Source organism: Macaca fascicularis, chromosome 10, assembly GCF_037993035.2.
Source record: "Macaca fascicularis isolate 582-1 chromosome 10, T2T-MFA8v1.1".
Lineage (NCBI taxonomy): Eukaryota > Metazoa > Chordata > Mammalia > Primates > Cercopithecidae > Macaca > Macaca fascicularis.
Genome location: NC_088384.1, coordinates 24,961,037 through 24,985,201, shown reverse-complemented (window position 1 = coordinate 24,985,201; position 24,165 = coordinate 24,961,037). Strand labels below are relative to the sequence as shown.

The 24,165-nt window shown below is 45.5% G+C and overlaps 1 long non-coding RNA gene across 2 annotated transcripts; it reads left to right on the top strand.

Moving 5' to 3' along the window:
• The first annotated feature begins 313 nt into the window (after positions 1-313).
• Positions 314-22,712, top strand: LOC102130576 (uncharacterized). Of its 2 annotated transcripts, none has more exons than XR_012418897.1 (5): positions 314-478; positions 1,461-1,547; positions 3,085-3,207; positions 4,186-4,289; positions 5,385-5,486. It is a non-coding gene; the product is annotated as an uncharacterized lncRNA (long non-coding RNA). The 2 variants fall into 2 exon arrangements; XR_010578400.2 differs by lacking the exons at positions 1,461-1,547; positions 3,085-3,207; positions 4,186-4,289; positions 5,385-5,486 and adding exons at positions 16,138-16,221; positions 17,856-18,062; positions 21,967-22,069; positions 22,555-22,712 and having other exon boundaries at positions 351-478.
• The last annotated feature ends 1,453 nt before the right edge of the window (positions 22,713-24,165 follow it).

The window sequence follows — 24,165 nt, the reverse complement described above, 5'->3', positions numbered from 1 at the left end:
AGGAGCTGGGCTGGCTAAGGAGATCTGGGAAGCCAAGGGAAAGTCAGCCAAGTTTTTGGTCAGCCTTCCCTTTTGTGTCTCTCCTTCCAAATTTTCATGACCAGCCTTCTCTAGGCAGTGTGCTTGCTCTTGAATCCCCATCAAGCTGAGGCTCTGTTAACAGGCTTTATTTCCATTTAGTCCATCATGCCCCAAAGGTTCTACAGAAGAACACACTTCTGTAGATAAATATGGAGGGTTAAAAATTGCCTCCCTAATCCAATGTGCCTGAGCAATGCTGAGTTAAGTGATATTAAAACAGGTGTTTTGTTGCAGGACTTGTCAGAACCTTTAACATGCTAATGAACATTGGGATGTCTAAGAGGTGTTAGAGTGTGTGGAGTTCATCACATTGCTTTGACCACGCAAGTTCAGAAAGGCTAATACGGTTTCACTGCTGCATTGTACTGAATGGGAGACTAAAGCCCAAAGAGGAAAGGTGAGTTTCCAAGGACACATAGTAGGGTGGTGACCTGAATTTCCAGTCCCATTGTGGTAGTGACACCAATAAAGTGCTCCATGCTCCTCTGTGCTAGCAATTCTTAAATGTGGAGCACTGGGTATCTTGGTGCCCTAAAGGGATGCCAAGACATATGCAACACACCATCCCGGATTAGATCCACTTTAATGAAAAAACTGGTAAAGTCTGAATACAATCTATAGTATTGTTAATTTCAGGGTACCAACATCACCATCTTAGTTTTGATAAATGCACTGTGGTTATGTAAAATAGTAGCACTGGGGGATGCTGGGTGAAGGATGTCCAAGAACTCTTTGTATCATCTCTGCTACTCTTTCGTAAATCTAACATGCTTTCAAAATAAAACCTGCATATATTATTCATGCCAAACCAAACACTGATTCATGTACTAGATTCAGTCATAGATAAACAGAAGCAGACCTAGGATAGAATTTTAGACTACCATCTGCAAATACCTTTGGAAAAATACACAAACATACTGATAATCCCATTTGCTTGTGGGGAGGGCAACTGGGTGGCTGGCGTGTCAAAGGAGAAAGCCTTTTCTGCGTATCCTTTAATAATTTTTGGATTTCAAACTTTGTAAATGTATTATCTTTTCAACAATTAAATTTTCAAAATAATTTAAGAGAGAAAATCTTTCATGAAAAAATTTTGAGTTTGACTGTTTTTTGGAAAATAGAATGAACATAGTAGAAAAAAATAATTGTTGCTGTTAGTGTTTATTGGAGTTTCTCTGATGTGCCATAATAAGAGTTCATATTATGTGCTATGGTAAGCCCAGAACAGAGATTATCTTATTGAATGTCCTCAACAATGCATGAACCCCATTTTTCAGAAGAAGCACCATTTGCTCAACATGTCACTTAGAAAGTGACAGAGCTGAAATCTGAGGCTTGGTCTGCCTGGTTCTGTAACCCAAACTTCTAATTTCTGTTAGGATACAATTATACACACAGGAGGCTATAGGAGCAGACACAACAAGGCCTGCGGTGGATGCTGTTGTGGTCCCACCCATATTACCCTGGTAGGTGCCAGTTTCATGCATGCCAGCCTGACTCCCACATTTCTGCAATTTTTTTTCCTAAAGGAGCTCTCTTTGCCCACTGGGCTTGCTCTGCTGGTACTCATGGCCAGCTGGAGGTGCTGGGGAATTACACCTCCACTTCCAGCAGCCCTCATCCAATGACTAATAGGAGTTGGTATATAAATACCCCAGCTACCTCCCCTTGTGTAGTAACTCTGAGGTGTAGTTCTACACCAAAAAGGTAGAGAAGACTGCCCAGGGTAATAGAATCTTATTTATTTTTACATTAAAAATGAGATGCCCTTTATATTTTTTGTTTTTTGTTTTTAAACTTTCTTTGAAATTCTTTGTTTTTAAACTTCTATTTTAAGTTGAAGGGCACACATGCAGGTTTGTTATATAGTTAACTCGTGCCATGGGGGTTTGTTGTACAGATTATTTCACCTCCCAAGTATTAAGCCTAGTATCCATTAGTTATTTTTCCTGACCCTCTCCCTTTTCTCACTCTCTGATAGGCCCTAATGTGTGTTGTTTCCCTCTATATGTCCATATGTTCTCATCATTTAGTTTCCACCTAGAAGTGAGAACATGCGGTATTTTGTTTTCTGTTCCTGGACTAGTTTGCTAAGGATAGTGGCCTCCAGCTCCATCTATGTTCCTGCAGAGGATATGATCTCATTTTTTATGGCTGCATAGTATTCCATGGAGTGTATGTACCATATTTTCTTTATCCAGCCTATTATTGTTGGGCATTTAGGTTGATTCCATGTCTTTGCTACTGTGAATAGTGCTGCAGGGAACATATGTGTGCATGTGACTTTATGATGGAAAACTTTATATTCCTTTGGATATCTATCCAGTAATAGGATTGCTAGGTTGAATGGTAGTTCTGTTCTTAGGTCTTTGAGGAATCGCTACACTGTTTTCCACAATGGTTCAACTAATTTACACTCCCACCAGCAGTGTATAAGCATTCCTTTTTCTCGGCAGCCTCCCTAGCACCTGTTGTTTTTTGACTTTTTAATAATAGCTATTCTGACGGGTGTGAGATGCTATCTCACTGTGGTTTTGATTACATTTCTCTAATGATCAGTGATGTTGAACTTTTTTTTTTTCATATGCTTGTTGGCCACATGTATGTCCTCTTTTGAAAAGTGTCTGTTCATGTCCTTTACCCACTTTTTAATGGGGTTGTTTATTTCATGTAAATTGGGTTAAGTTCCTTATAGATGCTGAATATTAGGCCTTTGTCAGATGCATAGTTTGCAAAAAATTTCTCCCATCCTGTTGGTTTTCTGTTTATTCTGTTGATAGTTTCTTTTGCTTTGCAGAAGCTCTTTAGTTTAATTAGATCCCATTTGTCAAATTTTGCTTTTGTTGCAATTGCTTTTGGCATCTTTGTCATAAAATCTTTTACCATTCCTATGTCCTGAATGGTATTGCCTAGGTTGTCTTCCAGGGTTTTTATAGTTTTGGGTTTTACATTTAAGTCTTTAATCCATCTTGAGTTAATTGTTAAATTATCTTTTATATTCAGTGAAATTCTTAATGTGAAGTACACAGTTACATCAGTTTGATAAAGGCATACACTTGTGCAACCGATATCTCTATTAAGAAACAAAAGGCATCACCAGCACCACAGAAAACTTAATTGTGCTAGGTAACTCCTTCATTCCCAAAAGCAACTGCTGATCTGATTTCTATTACTGTTAAGTTAGTGTTTCTTTTTCAAGAACTTTTTGTAAATGATATCATACACAGCATGTACCCTTTCCATTTGTTTTTTTCTTAATCCAGCATAATGCTTTCGATATTTCTTCATGCTGTAACATAGGTCAATAGCTCATTCCCCTCCCCCCTCTTTTTTTTTTTTGAGACAGGATCTCACTCTGTCGCCCAGGCTGGAGTTCGGTGGCACGATCTCAGCTCACTGTAGCCTCAACCTCCCTGGCTCAAGCCATTTTCTCACCTCAGCCTCCAAAATAGCCGAGACTACAGGCACAGGCCACCGTATCTGGCTAGTTTTTGCAATTTTTTGTAGAGACAGGATTTCACCGTGTTGCCCATGCTGGTCCTGAATTCCTGGGCTCAAGCAATCCTTCTGCCTTGGCCTCCCAAAGTGTTGGGACTACAAGCTTGAGCCATAATGCTGGACCACTCATTTCTTTTTTTTAATTGCTGAATACTATGAATATACCTCAGTTTATCTGTTCTCCTGTTGATGGACATCAGAGATATCTGCAGGTTTTGCCTATAACGAGTAGAGCAGCTATGAACATTCTTGCACAAGATTTTTTGAAGATATGTTTTCATTTCTTTTAGGTAAATTTCTGAGGGCAGGATTAATGGGCCACATAACAAATATGTTTGACTTTTTAATAAACTGCTACAAAATTTCCAAAATGGTCGTACCATTTTGTACTTCCACTTACAATAGATGAGCATTCCAGTTCCTCCTCATCCCTGCCAATGTTTGGTGGTGTCAGTTCCTTCCACTTTAGCCATTCAGCTGGGTGTGTAATGGTGAGTGGGACTTTGATGGACGGGGAAATAAGATGCCTGGAATGTCAGACAAATCCGTTGAAGGTAATACCCAAACAATATTACAGTTACTAAATATGGGTGATTTATTTGACAGTTTCAAGGAACCACAAATCCCCCCTGTGGAGGGCCAACTCCAAACTCATTTCCCACTCCATGCTGGCAGTAGACAACATGTCCCTCATGCTCATGCTCTCAGGGGTAAGCAGGTTCTTTTTTGTTTTGTATTATTTTGGCTTTAAACTTTTTCTTTCTGCTTCTGTTGGACCAGGGGAGTCAGATTATTTACAAAGTGCAGGTAATTTTATGAGAAGTCAAAAGGTAACTCCTATGCTGAGCCACAGTGTGCACGCAGAATGAAAAGTCAGCTCCAACAGTGACCAATCCTGCGTTCTGATCTTTCTGCACAACTAAGCCTGCTTTGTGAAAGCTCATTCTCCGGCTTGAAGCCATCTATTTGCTCTCATCACTAGAAGAATAAAATGCATGCTCCACAGAGCCTTGAGTGCTGACCACCATGGACCTCTCCACCTCATCTCCGCGTGCTTCCTCCCTGTGTTCCACTTCTGCTGTCTTTGTTAGGCGTCTCGAATGCTCAAGAGTTAACGCCTGTCTCAGGCTTTTGCTCTTGCTGTTTTTCTTTTTTGTTTCTGGGACAGGATCTCATTCTGTGACCCAGGCTGGAGTGCACTTGCTATTTCTTGTGTCTGTAATGCTGTTTTTCCTGCTCTCTCTTTTTAATTTTATTTTTGCTATTTATTTATTTATTAGAGACAGATCTCACTCTGTCACGTAGGTCGGAATACAGTGGTGAGGTCACAGTTCACTGCAGCCTCAACCTTCTGGGTTCAAATGATCTTCCCACCTCAGCCTCCTGAGTAGCTGGGACCACAGGCGTGGGCCACCTGGCTAATTTACTTTTTTTTTTTTTGGAGAGACAGGGTCTTGTCATGTTGCCCAGGCTGGTCTTGAACTCCTGGGCTCAAGCAATCCTTCCACCTCGGTCTTCCAAATGCTGGGATTACAGACATGAGTCACTGTGCCCAACCTCTTCCTACTCTTTAAGGATGAATTTCTTAACTTCGGGTCTCAGCTTTTCAGCATTTTGCCATCTCATCAGAGATGATCTTCCCTAATCACCAAATTAAAATGATTTATTTAGAGAGCTAGATTTCCAGTCTTTTTATTAAAAATATGGAATCTACTAGAGTCATAGGTCTTTCCCCCAATCAGTCTCGAGGGAGAAGAAGAAAGTGTCAGTGACCCCTCTTCTGATTTGACTCTACTCTCCCACAGCTACTTCTGTCTGGATAGCACAGAGATGCTCACTGCAATGATTACCAGGCAGCCCATTGTCAGGTAAGGTAATCAATCAGAATGCCATGACTCTCTTTGAACGTTATTTTCACAGGGCATGAAAATAATGTCTTAAGAATTTCTAAACTCTTAGGAATTTCTCAGGACCCCTTTGCTCACAGTGTACTTTCAGGTCCAGTTGCTTAAGAATTATAGATATTCACACACACCTCCATATGGCACTGAAAAATGAGACTGCACGTTCCTAAGAATGTTCTCAATTTCGCATCTTATCAAATCGATTTCTTTGAAGCTCATTTTGTGAAGGAGGAAGATATCTGCCCCATGGTCACTACAGGGGAGAGGAACTCTCCTCTTCATCATCTTTTGAGACTTCCTCTGTTAATTGTGAAGCCTTCTACATTGTTAAGGCCAGGCCCTGGAATGTCACTGTTTGATATTATAACAAAAAAGTTGGTTCCTGGAGCTCAATTTTACTGGCAGAAATGGAGATGGGGATGAACAAAAGCATTTTTAAATTTAATAAAAAGTGAACTAAGGATCACAGGATATGAATCCTGCAAAGAACTTGTACTCTGTAATCAGTTTATTTATTTTTTGGGTTGCTTACATCCTTCTTTGTTTTTCCCATTACATAGGGGAAATCCATGGGGTCAGGACTAGGTATGTCCCTTTTAGGGCTTGTATGCCCAGCACTCAGCATAAAACTTGGCACGTAATAGGTGCTCAGCAAACATTTGTTGAATGAACGAATGGATAGATGGATGGATGTGTGGAGGAGTGGATGGGTGGCTCATTGGTATGCTTCTTAGATGAGGAGTTCATAAAAATTCTTCCCTCAGTCAGAATGTTCCTTGTGTCCTCTGAGTGGGGAGGGGTATGTGGTTCTTAGTAAATTCCAATGTTTTGCCAAAGAAGGCACATTCACATGCATGTAACTTCTCATCTTCTCCCACTTTCCCGTCTCTTGCTCCCACATGACCAAGCCCACCTGGTACAGAGAAAAACATCCCCTAGCACCATGCTGGCTGATGGTGATGCCTCAGGCCTCCGGTTTCTTTCTATATTCTGTGTTCCAGGATGTTACAATCACAGCTAAGGAGAATCAGTTGAAAAGAATCAAGTGACCTCCAGAGGGGACAGGCTAGTTTTCATAGCCAGAGGCCTGGAGTTCAAATTTACCCTAGCTTTGCTCCATTTCAAGGTGACCAAGACCCCACTGGGATGCAGACATCATCCACATCCCTGTCCTCTCCTGGGTGGGCCCTTTAAAAAAGTCTTGGAGGAAACTGACTGCCAGAGTCCAGGCCCATCTAAGGGACAGTCACAGACAAAGTAGTTTTAAGCAGTATCAGGGGATCCTAGGTGGGGTGGTCAGATTTAGCAAAAACAAAGAAACAAACAAATGAAAATGAAACTATAAGCTCAGTTAAATTTGAATTTCAAATAAACACGAATAATTTTTTCAGCATGAGTGTATTCCAAATATTGCATGAGACATAGTCATACTAAATGCGATTCCTTGTTTATCTGAAGTTAAAATTTAACTGGGTGTCGTGTATTTTAACTGGCACCCCTACCTCCTCCAGCTCTCAGTGGCCACAGTAGAAAGCAAGGAGGCAGCTTTGAGGATGAAGGTCAGGGTCACCACCCCAAGTTACCTATTTTGTATTTTGAAGTTCCTCCTTTGACTTACTTTGTAAAAAGGGCTCCACTGATTTTCTTTTTTTAATTCTTAAAATTATGATTCCAGAGCTTCGTGTGTTCCCTCTTGACCTAAACCTGCAAACCTCAAGGTTGACCTTCGCATATAAGGAGGATGCCCCATGCAGTGGGCATTTGTCCAACTTGGGATGTGGCTCTTCTCTCGTGTGGGTCTCAGGCTAGGTGGTAAGCAGAGAAAAGAGTTCATGATGGTGAGGGAGTGGTGTTTGGCATGGTAGCTCACATCTGCAATCCCAGCACTTTAGGAGGCTGAGATGGGAGGATCACTTGAGCCCAACCAGGAGGGCAACCCCGCAACCTGTTGCCAGCCTGGGCAACACAGTGAGACCCCATCTCTACAAAAAAACAAAAAAATATTAGCTAGGCATGGTGCTATGCACTTGTGGTCCTACTATTAGGTAGGCTGAGGTGGGAGGATCCCTTGAGGCCAGGAGTTTGAGGCTGCAGTGAACCATGATTCGGCCACTGCACTCCAGCCTGGGTAACAGAGTGAGATCCTGAAAGAATAAAAATAAAAGCAAGCAAGCAAGCACGCAGCAAGAAAGAAAGAGAAAAAGAAAAGTTCATGGAGATCAAGAACTTGGCATTTCCAGGCACCAACACCCTGAGGCAGTCACACCCAGCAGCCTCTCTAGTGAGGTGGGAATGGAAGTTTGAAGACAGCCCTGGAAGAGGAGGAGGTTGGTGCTTTCAGAGGGACTCCAAAGACACAAAGCCAGGGACTGAGGGTCCCTGAAGCTTAGGTTAGAAATACATGTTTTAGGTTGGGTTCCACCAGAAGCAGACCCTGAGACAATTACTTTAGTGCAGGTAATTTACTAGGGGAGGTGATCCACAGGCGGGGAGTGGGAAGTTAGCCAGGGAAGAAAAGGACCCAATGCAGGTATATGAAGGATAAGGTTACATGGTGGGCAATGGGCTCAGTCCTGCTGGGGACCTCTGGGAGGCTGTGTAGAGCGTACCTCATACCTTTGGTTGTTTCATCCAAGACGTGAGGGAGCTGAGGTATTGATTCACCACCTCCTATCAGCCATCGGTTGAGGGCTGGGGGGTGGGGTGAATAGTGAAGTGCCCCTGACACTTTCTATATGTCCTGTATGTGAGCTGATGATATCTGGTAGCCAGAGACAGCAGAGATCACAGGTACTTGCAATAGGAAGCTGTCCAGTAGGTGGTTGCCAAGGGGATGTGGGTGGGATACCAACAGTGCCTGCTGCAGTGGCACTGCACAACCACAGAAGTGGTTACTTCTGATCAAGCACCATGTAGTACATTCTCTGCTTGGAGCTTCATGTGCAGTTGTTTAAATTCTCACTGACTCTGGGAGGGAGGGTCTAGTATTCTCTTTAGTTTACAGAGAGGTGAAGTCACTTTCCTAAGGTCACACAGTTAGGAAAGGAAGCATCTATTTTGCAAACTCAAGTCATTTTGACTTCAAAGGCCAGAATCTATCTATGCTTTGCTGAAGCTGTGATTTCTTTTTGGACCCTCATGGTAAAGAAGGAAATGAGAAAATGCAAGACAGAGTATTTCTCAGGCAGTGGCTGAGAACAGGAATTCACCACATGCCTTTGAATAAGGCATGATTACTATTAACCCCTATTCTGTCGACAAAGAAACTGAGGCTCAGAGAGGTGACTTACTTGCCAGAGGTCACTCTGCTGGTAAATGGCCCAGCTGGAATTGGACCTCAGGTTTCTTTGGGTTTTAGCCACTCTTTTTGACTGCCTCAGTTTCCCCATCTGACATAGGAGATGGTTGAAAACATGGTATCCGAGTCTGGCATAGGTAGAATTGTGTCCCACAAAAGAGATGGTGAACTTCTAACCCCCAATATCTCAGAATGCGATATTATTTGGGAACAGAGTAATTGCAGATATAATTAGATAAGAAGAGGGTATACTGGAGTAGGGTATACCCTTAATCCAATATGACTGGTGTCTTCATAAGAAGAAGGAAGATAACATGAGGACAGACACACAGGGGGACGATCACATGATAACAGAGGCAGAGATTGGAGAGATGCAGCTGCAAGCCAAGGGGTGCTGAAGATTGACGGCCACCACCGGAAGCTGGAAGACGCAAGGGAGGATTCTCCCATACAGGCTTCAGGGGGAGCATGGCCCTCCTGCACCTGGAGTTTAGACTCTGAACCTCCAGAACTGTGAGAGAATACATTTCTGTATTTTAAGGCTTCTAGTTTGGGGTACTTTTTGTTTGTTTGTTTTGAGGTAGGTTCTTGCTCTGTTGCCCATGCTGGAGTGCAGTGGTGCAATCACAGTTCATTGCAGCCTTCACCCCTGGGCTCAAGCAATCCTCCCACCTCAGCCTCCTGTGTAGCTGGGACTACAGGAACATGCCACCACGCCTGGCTAATTTTTGTATTATTATTATTATTATTATTTTTGTAGAGACGGGGTTTCACTATGTTGCCCAGGTTTGAGCTCCTGAGCTCAAGCGATCTTCCTGTCTCAGCCTCCCAAAGTGTTGGGATTACAGGTGTAAGCTACTGCACCTGGTCCAGGGCAATTATTACTATGGTGACCCGAGGAACCTAATGGAGTCTCCTTCTGGCAGCAAGATTAACGTAGAGCCACTGCCGTTCCCCACCCTGCTCACCCCAAGAAGCACAGTCCAGAGCCTCTGTTGTGTAGATTTCTCATGGGTGATACAGAAGGGGTTGGGGTTGCTGGGAACCCACTGTGGGGGGCAGTGAGAAGCCCTGGTGAGAAAAATTGGCCCAGCCTCAGGAAATCACAGTCTTCAGGTAGTGGTGGGAGTGTAATAACAACTTGTACTGTCTGACGGCTCTCTCGTAGCTCCAGGTGGAGTGCAGGAATCACGGGACCTGGCGCATTCTGGAAGCACTGTCAGAGACCCAAACTCATCATTAGTGAGGTGAAGGTGAACTCCCAGAAAATGGTGATGGGGGAACTTTTTTTTTTTAAACAGGATCTCACTCTGTTGCCTGGGCTGGAGTGGAGTGGTGTGATCTTCGCTCATTGTAGCCTCCAACTCCTGGGCTCAAGGTATCCTCTTGCCTTGCCTCTTAAGTAGCTGGGATTACAGCAATGTGCCACCACACCCAGCTAATTTTAAAATTTTTTATGATATAGATGGGATTTCACTATATTGCCCAGGCTGGTCTCAAACTCCTGGTTTCAAGCAATCCTCCCATCTCTGCCTCCCAAAGTGCTGGGATTACAGGTGCACAACAACATGCCTGGCCCAATTTTCTTTTTTGTCTTGTCTTGTCTTTTCTTTTCTTTTTTCTTTTCTTCTCTTCTCTTCTCTTCTCTTCTCTTCTCTTCTCTTCTCTTCTCTTCTCTTCTCTTCTCCTCTCCTCTCCCCTCCCCTCCCCTCCCTCCCCTCCCTCTCCCTCCCTCCCTCTCCTCTCCTCTCCTCTCCTCTCCTCTCCTCTCCTCTCCTCTCCTCTCCTCTCCTCTCCTCTCCTCTCCTCTCCTTTCCCTTCCTTTCCTTTTGACATGGGATCTCACTCTGTCACCCAGGCTGGAGTGCAGTGGTACGGTCTTGATTCACTGCAACCTCTGCCTCCTGGGCTTAAGTGATTCTCCTGCCTCAGCCACCCGAGTAGCTGGGATTACAGGCATCCACTATCACGCCTGGCTATTTTTTTATTTTTATTTTTAGTAGAGACAAGGTTTCACCATGTTGGCCAGGCTGGTTTTGAACTCCTGACCTTGAGTGATCCTCCTCCCTTGGCCTCCCAAAGTACTGGGATTACAGGTGTGAGTAACCACTCCTAGCCCCAGTTTTGATTTCTAAAGATAAATGCTGGGGAGACTGAGGATGGGATATCCCAGAGGCCAGGCAAAGGAGGGAGGCTTCAGGTGGGGAGAAGCCATGGAAGAGGCGACAAGATGGTGGCTGTCCCAATACTGGCCATTGGTAGTAACAGTGACTGTGGTTATAATTTATAAAATCGTGCCTGAAACTGATCATCTACTGAGCACCAGGATCTGTGCCAAGTGTTTTACGTGCACTAGCTCATTGAATCCTCACAGCAGGTCTGGGAAGGTGGTATCTACTTTCCTCCCCATTTTACACAAAAGGGAAATTGAGACTCAGAAGAGTTAAGCCACTTACCTGAGGTCACACACAGAGTCCATATTTTTATCTATTTGGCACCTTCAATTTCCTTCTCTCTTCCCCTCCTTCCACCCCTAGCTCTGTCTCCGTATTTCTGCTTGTCCAGACTCCTATACATCCTTCAAAGCCCAGGCCCATCCTTCAAAGCTCCTACACATCCTTCAAAGCCCAAATCTTACTAATTTCCTGGGAGTACTTCCTTAGTAAATTATCGCACTTGAATCTTTGCTTACTATTACTACTGCTATTCACACCACTTATAAAAATTACTATTATATGTCACCTCTTCCGAGAATCCTTCTGTATTCCTCTCCCTATTTTAGTGAGGACTTGCTCTTCTGAATTCTTGAGGCCCCAACTATCATCTTGTTAGACATGTGCTCCTTGGTGGAAGTCTCCATATGTGTACACATGGGTGTATCTGGGGGGCCTGGGGAGCTGGCTGGTGCTTAGGAAGACAGGTTCTGAGCACAGTATTCCTGAGTCTGAAGCCAGCTCTTCTGCTTCTTAGGTGCACGAGCTTGGACAAGTTACTTACCCTCTTGAACCTCAGTTTTTCCATCTAGGAGAAGAATTGATGAGATGATACAGTACATTGTACGGTGCCTAATACATAGTAGGTACCCAATAAATGTTAACTATGATTGTAATTGTCATCCTTATGAGAGAATGAGTCTACCAGTGTGTATGTGATCTTGTACGGTGGCCTCAGTGAACCTGGATTGCCGTTAGTCCATGTGTGTGTTTGTGTGCACACGTGCTGTCTTTCTAAATTGTAATCTCCTTCAAGGTAGGCTCTCCCGCAATACCAATGTCTATTGTGCATTAAATTCCTCTGACATTTTAGTAGCACAGTCATGTTGGAGTCCACCTAGATCTGCTCCTATCGCCTTTACCAGGGCCACATACCCATCTCTCTGCTCTGGTTTGCTTTTCTGCTTATGGCTGGCAGGTGCCTTGGAGTTTACAGCCCCCCGGGATACCCAGGGCTGTTGACTGACTAGTGTGAGACGTGGGGGCCTAACCTCTGCTTCAAGGAAAGTCAAACTCTAATGTGCAATTTATGTTCCTGGGTTCCCTGCAGGACCAGGCTGAGGCTGATCCTTACTTAGTGTTTTTTTGTTTCCTGTCCTGCTTATCTCACTCTCTTACTGATTTTCCCGGGAGCACTTCCTTAGTAAATTATTGCATTTGAATCTTTTGTTCACTATTACTACTACTATTGACACTACTACTAAAAATTGCTATTATAACTCTTACTATTTATTATGACTGCTATTGCTACATCAACTACCATTCCTACTAGCACTAATTGCAATTACTACTGTCACTATTATTTTTACCAGTACTACTGTTGCTACTATTTCTGCTACTACTGCCATATTATTATCACTACTAATACTACTTCTGTTACTACTGCCATTACTAGTACTATTAATATCATGTGGTATTAATACCACAATAGCAATATCTTGCTTGCTACTGTTAGGTTGGTGTAAAAGTCATCGTGGTTTTTGCCATTAAAAGTAATGACAGAAACTACAATTACTTTTGCACCAACCTGATACTACTGCAACTACTACTCTTACTAAATACTACTATTACTACTACTATTGTTTCAATGAGTACTATTGCTATGATTACTATTTTCATCTCTACAGTTACTACTTTTATTGCTACCACTATCACTATTACTTCTACTAGTAGGACCAGTAGTCATTTTCATTTGTAGAATATTTGTAAAATCAAATTTTGAATGGGGTCTGCACTCAAACAGTGTTTATGATTACTGATCTCAACGACAACTCACTGAGGTGAATAGTATTATCTCTTTTTCAAAGATGTGAAAACTGAGGCTCAGACGGGCTCCTAGAGACTTGGTCGTATTTTTGCTGTGCAGTTTTGAGCAAATCTGGAGGTGAATGTGGCTCTTCTGTATCTGTACTCAACAAATCTACTCTGGTTCCTCTTTGTAGCTATATATACACACACACGCACACATATATACATATATATATAAAAAGTGTGTGTGTGTATGTGTGTGTGTGTGTGTGTGTGTGTGTATATATATATATATATATACACACTTTTTTTTTCTTTTTAAGATGGAGTCTTGCTCTGTTTTAACATGGAGTCACCTCTGTAGAGGTGGTTTCTGGCTTTTGAGGACTGGCGATGCCACCAACTGGATGTCAGGGTTCATGGGAGTCAGGCTGTCATTAGCAGAATTAGGAAAAAGTCAAGGGTGCAAAGAAAGACAGACACATTTCCCCCAGCACTTCTCTGGATGGGGAAAAAGCGTTGACCAAAGTTCTGAAGTTCTCGATAGAGGAATAAAATTGGAGAGAATAAGAGAAACCATATCATTGTAACAAAGTGAAGTTAAAATTATTACTCTGTTTTTATCCTATTCTAAATTATATATAAATTCAGACTACCTCAATAGAGGCCCAAATACTCCCATTTTAATGCTATATTCTTTTTTTTTTTTTTTTTGAGTTGAGTCTTGCTCTGTCACCCAGGTTGGATCTCAGCTCGCTGCAACCTTCGCCTCCCAGGTTCAAGCGATTCTCCTGTCTCAACCTCCCCTGCTAGCTGGGATTACAGGTGCACGTCACTACGCCCAACTATTTTTTGTATTTTTTAAGTAGATATGGGGTTTCACCATGTTGGCCAGGCTGGTCTCGAACTCCTGGCCTCAAGTGGTCCACTCACCTCGGCATCCCAAAGTGCTGGGCTTACAGGCATGAGCCGCCATACCCACTCTTAATGCCATATTCTATATTTAATAGAAATGTGTTAAAAACAAGGAAATATCTTGCTAAATCATTAAAAGAGGTGTCTGTAAAACCGCAGAGAGAGAGAAAAAAAGAGAGAGAGAGAGAGAGACCCCCTTTTCATCTCCTTATCACGCAATCTCCCCAAAGTTTATCTTTGGTAAACTGGTCCTATTTCTTGCATTTCTTGTTTAACTGAGGTGGCGCCCTATCCTAGTTTGCGATCCCCGCCCAGTGGAGCCTGAGAGGAGGGCTTGTATGCAGGAGAGTCGGCTGGAAGGAGACGCAGGAAGCAGGAGTGAGGGAGCAGGGAGATGAGGAAGAAAAGCAGGCTACCTTATGAGGGCATGTGTAGCTGGTTATCACTGGGGGAAAATGGGACTCTAGCCTGCCAGACATCCTCTGAGGAGCCCTGCAGAATGTGCCTCAGAATTGCCCCCCTGAGGGATGGGGGCATTTTTCCCTCAACTCCTCATCCCCTAGCAGAGGGCCAGCCCTGGGGACGTGAGTGCCTTGTACTTGTTGGCTGCACCTAGTGGAGAACTGAGCTGCTTCTGCATCTTTGGAGAAGTCCCTAAGGCAGAAAAGTGGAGTCGTTTCCTGGCTGCTTCTTGCAAAGAGTGTTACTAGCCTGCGTGAAACAGTGTGCCACAGCGATGCAGAAATCAGAGGTGGTTCAAAGGCCTGAAATGCAGGCAAACAATCTCCCATTAGGCATAAATGCTGAGGGTGTCAACAGGCTCAGTGTGGAATCATGGTTAGCACTGGAGCCACACTGCCTGGGCTGGAATTTCAGCACCCTTCTGTGTCATTGGAGGGCCTCTCTGAATTTCAGTTTCCTTATCTGTGCAATGAGAACAACCGCAGTGCCTCCATCGTGGGATGAATATTAGTTGGAGTAAGACACAGGAAGCTCTCGGCCCAGCCAGAAGCACAGAGGAGGTGCTCGGTGAGCATTTCCTGTTATCCCTGTTGTCCGGACACAGGCTTTGAATTCTGATGACTTGGTGGTGGGAGAAAGGGGCAGATGTGGATATTCTTTCCTGGACACTCAGGAAAGTTAGGAAACAAAGGAGAGAAGATAAAAGGCAATCGCAGTTCCAGCCAAATGGACCAGGAAGGATTTTGCCATTTCAGGGACTTACCCCTGGCTCATGTTAGTGATTTGCTTGGAGCATGGGTTACCCTCCCTGGAGCCCCTCTTCCTCTTCCTCCCCAAGTCTTCACCCACCTCCCCTGCCCCAGAGCAGCACCTCCACCAATTCTCCTCCTTAACCGTAAACACAAATCCTGTTATCCGCCCCTCTCGCGGCACTTGCCCCTTGATTTAAGCCACCTTCCCTTCCCCTTTCATCAGCCCTGGGCCCCTCCCGTCATACATCTTCTCGTTTATCTCCTTCCCCGAGGTCTCCAGCTTTCCCTGCACCGATCGATGCATTGCAGGGAGATGGCAGGCGGCCTGCCAGGCCTTCGGAGCCTGCTCTTCTTCTGGGGAGCCCGGGCCAGTATTTCTTGTTAAGCTTCTGTCTGGCTGTGTTCGGTTTCTCATTAGCTTTCTGCTGGGGCGCGGTAGTATTTCTTGCTCCTCAGCCGCACAGCCTGGAGATGCCTAGTAATTCTTAAATGGCGAGGTGGAGAGGTGCATCTTTAGAGCACTCTGGGTTCCATCTGGCTGTGGCTTGGAAAGGGGGAGTAAGAGGAAGTGTCCCTTGGTGGTCACAGGTGGATGGGTCTTGGCGGGTCCCTCAGTCACACCGTGCCTTTGCTCAGCACCGTGGGTTAGCGCCTGTCCCTGTGGTTGTCACCACCACCTCAATTTTGCATCCCCGTCATTGAACTGACTCTGATCTGGGTTCCCCAGAGCCACCTGCCTCCCCATTTCGTCGCTGGAAAGACTCAGATGTGGGCCTGACTCAGGTTCCTCACCTGTGAAATGAGGTGCATGCTCTCTCTCTCTCTTTCTCTCACCTTCTCCCTTTTCTTTATTTAACAAACACAAAACATGTAAACAGGATTCATTATGTCCCAGATAATCTTCTGAGAACTTGACAAACATTAACACGTTTAAATTCTCCTAGTCACTCTATGATAAAGAGACAATCGTTGTGTCTGTTTTACAGATGAAATACTGTGGCACAGAGAAGACAAGCAACTCACCCAAGGTGGCACAGCTAGTAAGCAGAAGAGCTGGGATTTGAACCCAGGTAGTTTGACTCTGGAGCATACACTCTCTTAAGAGATGGCTTCTTTTCATGGTCTTGTGGTCTCCTTAGAGTCCAAAATGCTGATATAGGCGATTCTCATTATTCGTGCTAGTTATGCTCTATAAAGTTGCTGCGATCACTGAATTAGTGAAAACTGACCCATTGCTTCTAGATTGTCAACTGAGCAACTCATAACCAAGTTTTATGTGTGTTTCTGTTTAAAGATACCTTATTTAATATTTATTGTTGGGTTATTAAATGTTGAACTAACAGCCGGAAGCACTGGAACTCATGTCTGAGTGAAGCTAACCGAATGCATGCATTTTCTCTGTAAGGCACCTCATGACTTTCTTAGGTTTAGGAACACGAGACAGCGCTTCAACACCGTGCCTGGGCCCCTTTGAAACAGCAAAATCACCAAAATCAACAAAACACACAAATGTGAAAAAGATGGAACTAAATAGACTGCAAAAAGGACTAGCTAATTGTATGAGAGCTGAAAAAAGACAGCCTTGCTCAGCCGCAGCCGAAAACACGTGTGTGAGGGACTCGTCTGTTTCACTACACTGCCAGTACTCATGGAAGAGTTGTGGGTATTGATTTCGGGGTTAGAAAGAAATTTTACCAAGCAGGTGAATTTGCAAAAACAGAACCCCTGAATAATGATGATCGACTCTATCTTGCATTATTATTTCCCTGCTCGAACACCTTGTGAGGCTCCCTCCTGTCTATTAAATTAACTATAAACTTCACCTGCCTGCCTTTCAAAGGCTTTGATAATCTGACCGCACTCCATCTATTAAAAAACTTATTTCTGGCTAGCTGCAGTGGCTCACACCCGTAATCCCAGCACTTTGGGAGGCTAAGGCAGGAAGATTGCTTGAGCCCAGGAATTTGAGACCAGCCTGGGCAACATAGTGTGACCTCATCTCTGCAAAAAATAAAAATTAGCTGGGCATGGTGGAGTGTGCTGGTAGTCCCAGCTACTAGGGAGGCTGAGATGGGAGGATCACCGGAGCCCAGGAGTTCGAGGCTGCAGTGAGCTACAATTGTGCCACTGCACTCTAGCCTGGGCAACAGAGCAAGACTCTGTTGCAAACAAACAAACAAAACCAGACAAAAACCCCTTATTTCCCATTACTCCCAAAAGGGCCATTTTCTTTTCCGGTGGGTTGGCGGCTCCTCTTCCTCACTAGTCTACCGAGAACCAGCTCTGTCGTGCCTCCACACCTGTGCTCCTACTATTTCATCCCAGGCATGGTCTCCCTTCCCAACTTGTCTACCAAGTCCTACAGTTTAAAGGCTGGATCAAAGTTCTTCTTATTTATTTAAAAATTTTCAAAATTAATTAATTAATTAATTTTTTTTTAAAGAGACAGACTCTCGCTATATTCCCCAGGCTGGAATGCTGTGGCTATTCACAGGCATCATCACGGCTCATTGCAGCCTCGATCTCCTGGCCTCAAGTGATCCTCTGGCCTCTGCCTCCTGAGTAGCTAGGACTGCAGGCGTGCACCACTGTGCCTGGTTTAAAGTTCTTTGTGCAGCTGATTTATCCCTTCTTGGATGCCGTAGACCCATATCATAGTGGAGGTTAATTTAAAATAAAATGTCTTTTTGTGATTCTCCGACAGGCAGCCCACCTGGGAGGAATTTTCCGGAGATCACTGTCTGATGACCCTGTCTGGGAATTGGAGCCATCCAAGTTACACTGACCGTGTTTGGGTTGGGATATTGAGGAGGCTGTGGTTAAAAGCATATGATGGGAGATCATATTGTACTTGTGAGTGAGATCCGGCTGGAGGAATGTTTTAGTTCTTCAGAAATACCAACGGGTCTCTGTAAGTAACATAGGGTGGTGAGCCAAGCACAATGAGATCACTGAGGTGTCCCAGCAAGAATCGATCTGTTTAGAGAAGAGACATTGCTTCTCTTATTTTAAAAAATTTTTAAACATTTTATTTTTAAATTTGCTGCCTTTAACAAGCTGCTTCTAACAGCCTCAGGGCGAGGAGCCCATGAGTGCAAGGACAGGAGAGGGGTCTGCAAGTTCTACTTGGGTAGGGCTTGGGGCATCACAGGAGTGCAGGGGCCCCCTCTCTGGGATCCAGTTTAACCCTGATGACATCCCCTATGCAGCAAATAACTCCAAGTAACCAGCAGCAGCTGGTCCACACCACAGTCTGTGAGAGGTTGCTCACGCCTTGCCTGTTTTCCTACCTCTTCATCCTAAGGAAAAAGACCCACAGTCTGAGTGCCCTGTTCTGGGACATAGGTGGGGAACAGGCAGGGATGGGAGGTGGAGAGCACTTTCTTCTGCACCCATTAAATAGATGCCTTTTATTTTTGATGCAAGGCCTCCCTCTGTCACCCAGACTGCAGGGCAATGGCGCAATTGTGGCTCACTGCTGCCTCAGTCTCCAGATGGCTCAAGCCATCCTCCCCCATCAACCGTCCAAGTATCTGGATTTACAGGTGCATGCCACCATGCCCAGCTAATTTTTTCTATTTTTTTGTAGAGATGGGCTTTCACTATTTTGCCCAGGCTAGTCTCCAACTTCTGGGCTCAACCGATCCACCCTCCTCGGCTTCCCAAGTCCTAGGATTATAGGTGTGAGCCACTGCGCCTGGCGTTTTTGCCTTTTGAAAGTATCTGTTGTTAATAGTATTCAATTGGGTTGAACCTTGCTAGGGACCAATGTGAATTTGCATAAATTAGTCTATGAAAATTTGCATACCATCAGCAAATTTGTGATGCGCAGAACTTCAGAAATAGAAGGAAGCTAAGGGGGGTGTCAAATGCAGCTTCTTTTTTTACCTGAAAAGAAACCGAAGTCCAGCTCAGGGAAGGTCACACAGCTAATTTTTTTTTTTTTTTTTTTGTGAGATGGACTCTCGCTCTGCCGCCCAGGCTGGAGTGCAGTGGCCCGATCTAGGCTCACTGCAAGCTCCGCCTCCCGGGTTCACGCCATTCTCCTGCCTCAGCCTCCGGAGTAGCTGGGACTACAGGCGCCGCCACCTCGCCTGGCTAGTTTTTTTTTGTATTTTTAGTAGAGACGGGGTTTCACCGTGTTAGCCAGGATGGTCTCGATCTCCTGACCTCGTGATCCGCCCGTCTCGGCCTCCCAAAGGGCTGGGATTACAGGCTTGAGCCACCGCGCCCGGCCCACACAGCTAATTCTTATAGGGAGACAGACCCAGGGACATCATGGTGCCCCCGAGATTAGTACTGCCCCTCGAACATCCACATTTTCTGTCCCTAGCCCATTGGAACCCCTTAAAGTTGGTCCCTTGAGCTTGAGTGATAGCACAGGTGATGGAAAGTAGGCAGGCTTGCCATTGAAGCTCCAACCTAGCTCTGCACAATATCAGCTGTGTGACCTTGAGCAAATCACTTAACCACTCTGAGCCTGGCATTTCTAAATATCAAGGTAGCAATGCCCTCTTCACTGCCCTGTTGTGACAAATAAGATATATTCCATAGATATGATCCATGTAATATTAAACTACCATTTACTGAGTCTCCCCTATGGAAAGCACCTAGTAGGTGCTCAAAAACTCCCAGTCCTTTCTTCCCCTCCCTTAATGTGTCACTGCATCCGAGTAATTTATGCCTATTTCCTGTGTTCCTTTGAGAAGTGCATGTCATGCTCTGCACAAAAGTGACTCTTACGGTGGCATTTCAAGCATCATGGCAGGGTGCTCAGACGTTGGTGGATATATTTTAAGCTGGGGTGCACGGTGGGCACTCTCAGGGACTCTCATGCGTGTCTTGAGCCCTTCCTGTGAACCTGACTGACCGTGGCTTCTGTGCCATTTTCATTCCAGCCAAGAATGTTCTGAAACGAAGCCGATATCTGAGGGATCCAGGATGCCTGTGCCCCTCTCTTACCCTGTCTCAGGGGATGATTTAGGCACCAAGAATTTTCCTTATGGTTGCAAGATGATTAAAAAAATCACACACTCAGATGCTTTTCTGAGGGTGACATTTTTCATAGCCCCTCTCCCTCCTCCATAGATTTCCTGGGTTCCATCCAGCTCTGGCTCTAGCTCGCTCCGTGATTCTGGACAAGTCACTTCGTCTCTCCAAGCCTTGTCTATAAAGTAGGGATAATACTCCTTCCCACTTCAGAGAGTCATTAGGGGATTAAACTGTGACCCATATGTAGTCAAGGGTCCAGCACACACTGACAACTCACCAAATATTAGCCATCACTCCAAACTAAGAAGGCAGGGTTCCAGTTGGGTGTGGTGGCTCACATCTGTAATCCCAGCACTTTGGGAGGCTGAGGCGGGCAGATCACGAGGTCAAGAGATTGAGACCATCCTGGCCAACATGGTGAAACCCCATCTCTATTAAAAATACAAAAATTAGCTGGGTGTGGTGGCGCACACCTGTAGTCCCAGCTACTCAGGAGGCTGAGGCAGGAGAATTGCTTGAACCTGGGAGGCGGAGGTTGCCGTAAGCCAAGATCGTGCTATTGCACTCCAGCCTGGCAACAGAGTGAGAATCCGTTAAAAAAAAAAAAAAAAAAAAAAGGCAAGATTCCATTAACTTCCAGAAGGTAGACTGTCTTAAATATTGGGCAATTCCCTTTCCTCCTCTAGGCCTCAGCTTTCCTGTCTGAAAAATGGGAGTAGGACAAGGGAACTGGATCACAGGCCTTAACATGACATTCTGTGGTTATTAAATAAGGCCCCACGAAGACAGTGTCGGGGACCAAGGAGCTCAGGTTGCCTGCTCCACCTTTGCCACCTGCAAGACTGTATACTCCAGCCAGTAAGGACCTCACTGTTCTCACTCACTAGTGTGTCCTCAGCCCCAGCCCAGAGACTCTGGCTAAGGGCTGACACATAATAAATCCACGTGAATGGACGCAGGAGCTCCGCTCTGATCTGTTGTATCTGCTGAGTTTTTGCATACAATTTTGTTTGAACAAAGAACCACTTGGTTTATCTATCAGTCAGGGCTCAGCAGGAAACACATGATGCATACATAATTGGGATAATTTGAGGACAGTTTAGTAAAGGAACTGTTTACAAAGGTGTGGGGAGAGTGTAGGGAACCTACACAGGAGGGTATAATTGGGGTCTAGCGTCAGCGGGCGCCATCATCATTCCTAACCAGATGAGGGAAGGTTAAGAGTTAAGGGGAGAAGGTGCCGAGGGAGAAAAGATCCTTGGCTGAGACCTTCAGTGAAGGGATGCAGCCAATCCTCAGAGACTGGCCGGCAGGAGCAGGGGGAACAAGGACCCTGACTCCATCTACCCTGCCCCTGATTTCCTTCTGGGCCTCCAGTTGGCAGAACCAAATCAGAAGGTGGAGGGCAAGACAGTCCACTGAAGTCCACATGGGGAGAAGGGTGGAGAGGCAATCTGGGGGTTGTATGAGGGGCACAAAAAAAAGATGCCGGACACAGATGGCCAGGACCGCTCCCCCTGCCACCTGCCCCCACCCTCACACCGCACAACACACTCACAGCACAGGACCAGAGAGCAGATCTCTACTTTCTAAGGATCTTTTCAGGTCTGACCTGCAGATTCTTCCGTTTTAAATCAAGGCTAAAATATATCAAGGCTTACTGAGGTCTAGTGGCAGCTCAGCGTTATCAGTGGGTTGGGTAGTGCTTGCTGGTCTGGTACTAATGGCACAATTTTATTGCATTTAGGTCAAATTGTGCCTCAATTCCAATGTCGTATTTTTGGGTCATGGGTCTCCTCTCTCTTTCTTTTCTAAATGTGCAGGAGTATTCCTCCTGGTCCTTTGGGATGCTGACAGAGGAGCAGATATACAGCATCTCTGCCATGATATAAGGGCTGCTGCGGTGCACAACTGTCTCCCTAGAAGGTACTGCAGGGGTGTAAAACTTCTCCTCCCTGCATTGTCAGCGCGTGTCCCCGTGGATGTCTGCTGGCTTTTTCAAAAATCCTTGTAGAACAGTGGTTCTCAAATGGTGATTTTGTCCCCCTCGCCCCAGGGGACCTTTGGCAATGTCTTGAGATGTTTTTGGTTGCCGTGATTGAGGAGGTGCTACCTGCATCTGCTGGGCAGAGGCCAGGGATACTGCTCAACATCCCACAATGCACAGGACAATCTTCTCTACAGCAATGAATTATCCAGTCCCCAATCTCAATAGCACCAATATTGAGAAACCCTGTTGAAGATGGAGCCTATCCATGGGGCACTGATCTTGGAGTCTCCCCCTTCCTGAATACTTGAAGTCCCTCTGCAGACTCTTGGATACCTCCAGCAATGGGGAGCTCACCACCTGTTTTGAAGCCAGGCAGGTCTGGGCTCTTCTTGTGACTGTGTGACTCTGGATTTTCCCACAGGTGGGAGTGGCTCCACCACCTTGAGCTTCAGTTTCCCCCAGTGCCATGGGATTAGCAGCAGCCCTGCCTCACAGATGGTGCGAGGATGAAATGAGATGTGCCGGAGTTGGCTGGTGCGGTGCAGGGTATACAGAGAGTGCTCAATAAACGTTCCCTGCTGCGAATGCCCTGTCCTGGTTCACTCACCTGCATTGTGGAGCAGATGAACGGTAGGGTTTCTTTTGTCTCCAAAAATGAAGCACTGAGTGAAGAATAACGTGTAGGTCTTTGGGGGAACTTTCCCCTTTGGGGTCGTTTCCCTGTAATATTTGCTCATGAACATTTTGGCTGAATCATCTCTGTGGGTGTTGGAAGGAAGCCTTCTAGCCTGGTTTTATGACAGTCTGTGAAGGGAGAATCAGAATTCCTAAAGAAGGAAGCAGTGGGGTGTCAGTTAAGTTGGGAAGCTGATGGCTCTGAGGGCCACCATTCATCACGTTTCATTGAGGGGCAGCTCTACTTGGCTGCCAAAGGGTGGGCTTGGGACCCAGCAGGGCCTAGCTTGGGAGACCGGAGTTGGTGGGATGTGAGAGGGGGAATGGCCGTCCCCGAAGTGTCCCAACATCTGGGTCTAGAGAGCCCTGTACTCCTGGAGGAATTGCTCAGCACTCTGTATCTGCTCTCCCAAATGCACGGCTCTGGGGAGATATGTAGGGCTTGGGGAGGAAGTATGTGCAGGGCTCACATGGACTTTGAGAAATGACACTTCCCTTCATTCTCATAATTGCTTAAAGCCCTCCTTCTGTGCAGGCTCCATGCTCATTCTCTCATCTTGTTCTACGATTATCCCGTTTAGTGGATGAAAAGATTAAGGCCCGGAGAGGTGATGCCCGTTTCTGAGGTCACACAAATGAGAAGGGGCATGGCTGGGACTCATTCCAGGTGGCCGGGCTCCGGAGCCTGCTCCTGTGTCTCCGGCTCTGCTGTGCTGGCTTCTGCAGAGCCTGCTTGTGGCTTGGGTATCAGCATGCACCTCAGCCCTCCTCCATCCATTTCCCCTTAGCCCAGGATCCTCCAGTCTATGCGAGAAACCAACTGTTGACAACATTTAATCTCTCCTGGAGATTAGTGATAATTTGTGGCCTCACCAAGGTGGGGAGAGTTATTATTCAAAGTACATATAAAGTCAAGAATGTAAGATAGAAAGCAGTGTGACCAAGGGCATGGAACCTGTGGAGCAGAGGGACATGGCGGGGATGGACAGGCCAGGGAGCCCGGACCTGTGGGAAGGAGTTACTCAACATTTCACATCTACCTGCTGTTCCCTAGGACAGGGACCTGCGGGTTTTTGAGGGACCAGATGGAAGAACGTGGGAAGTGTGGGTTTATGGGGAGACAAGAGAACAATGAGAGACAAGAGAGAGAATCCAAGAAGAGATGAAAGAAGGGGAGCAAAGAGGGGAGGGTGAGGGGGAAAGGGACCAGAGAGAAGAGATGACAAATAAGGGTGCCCATGACTGCACTGACCTCCTGTTGTGGGATGGATGCTGTACTAAACACTCCTGCCTGCTTTACCTCACGTCCTTAGGACAATATGATAATGCAGGTTCATTTATTCCCATTCTACAGATC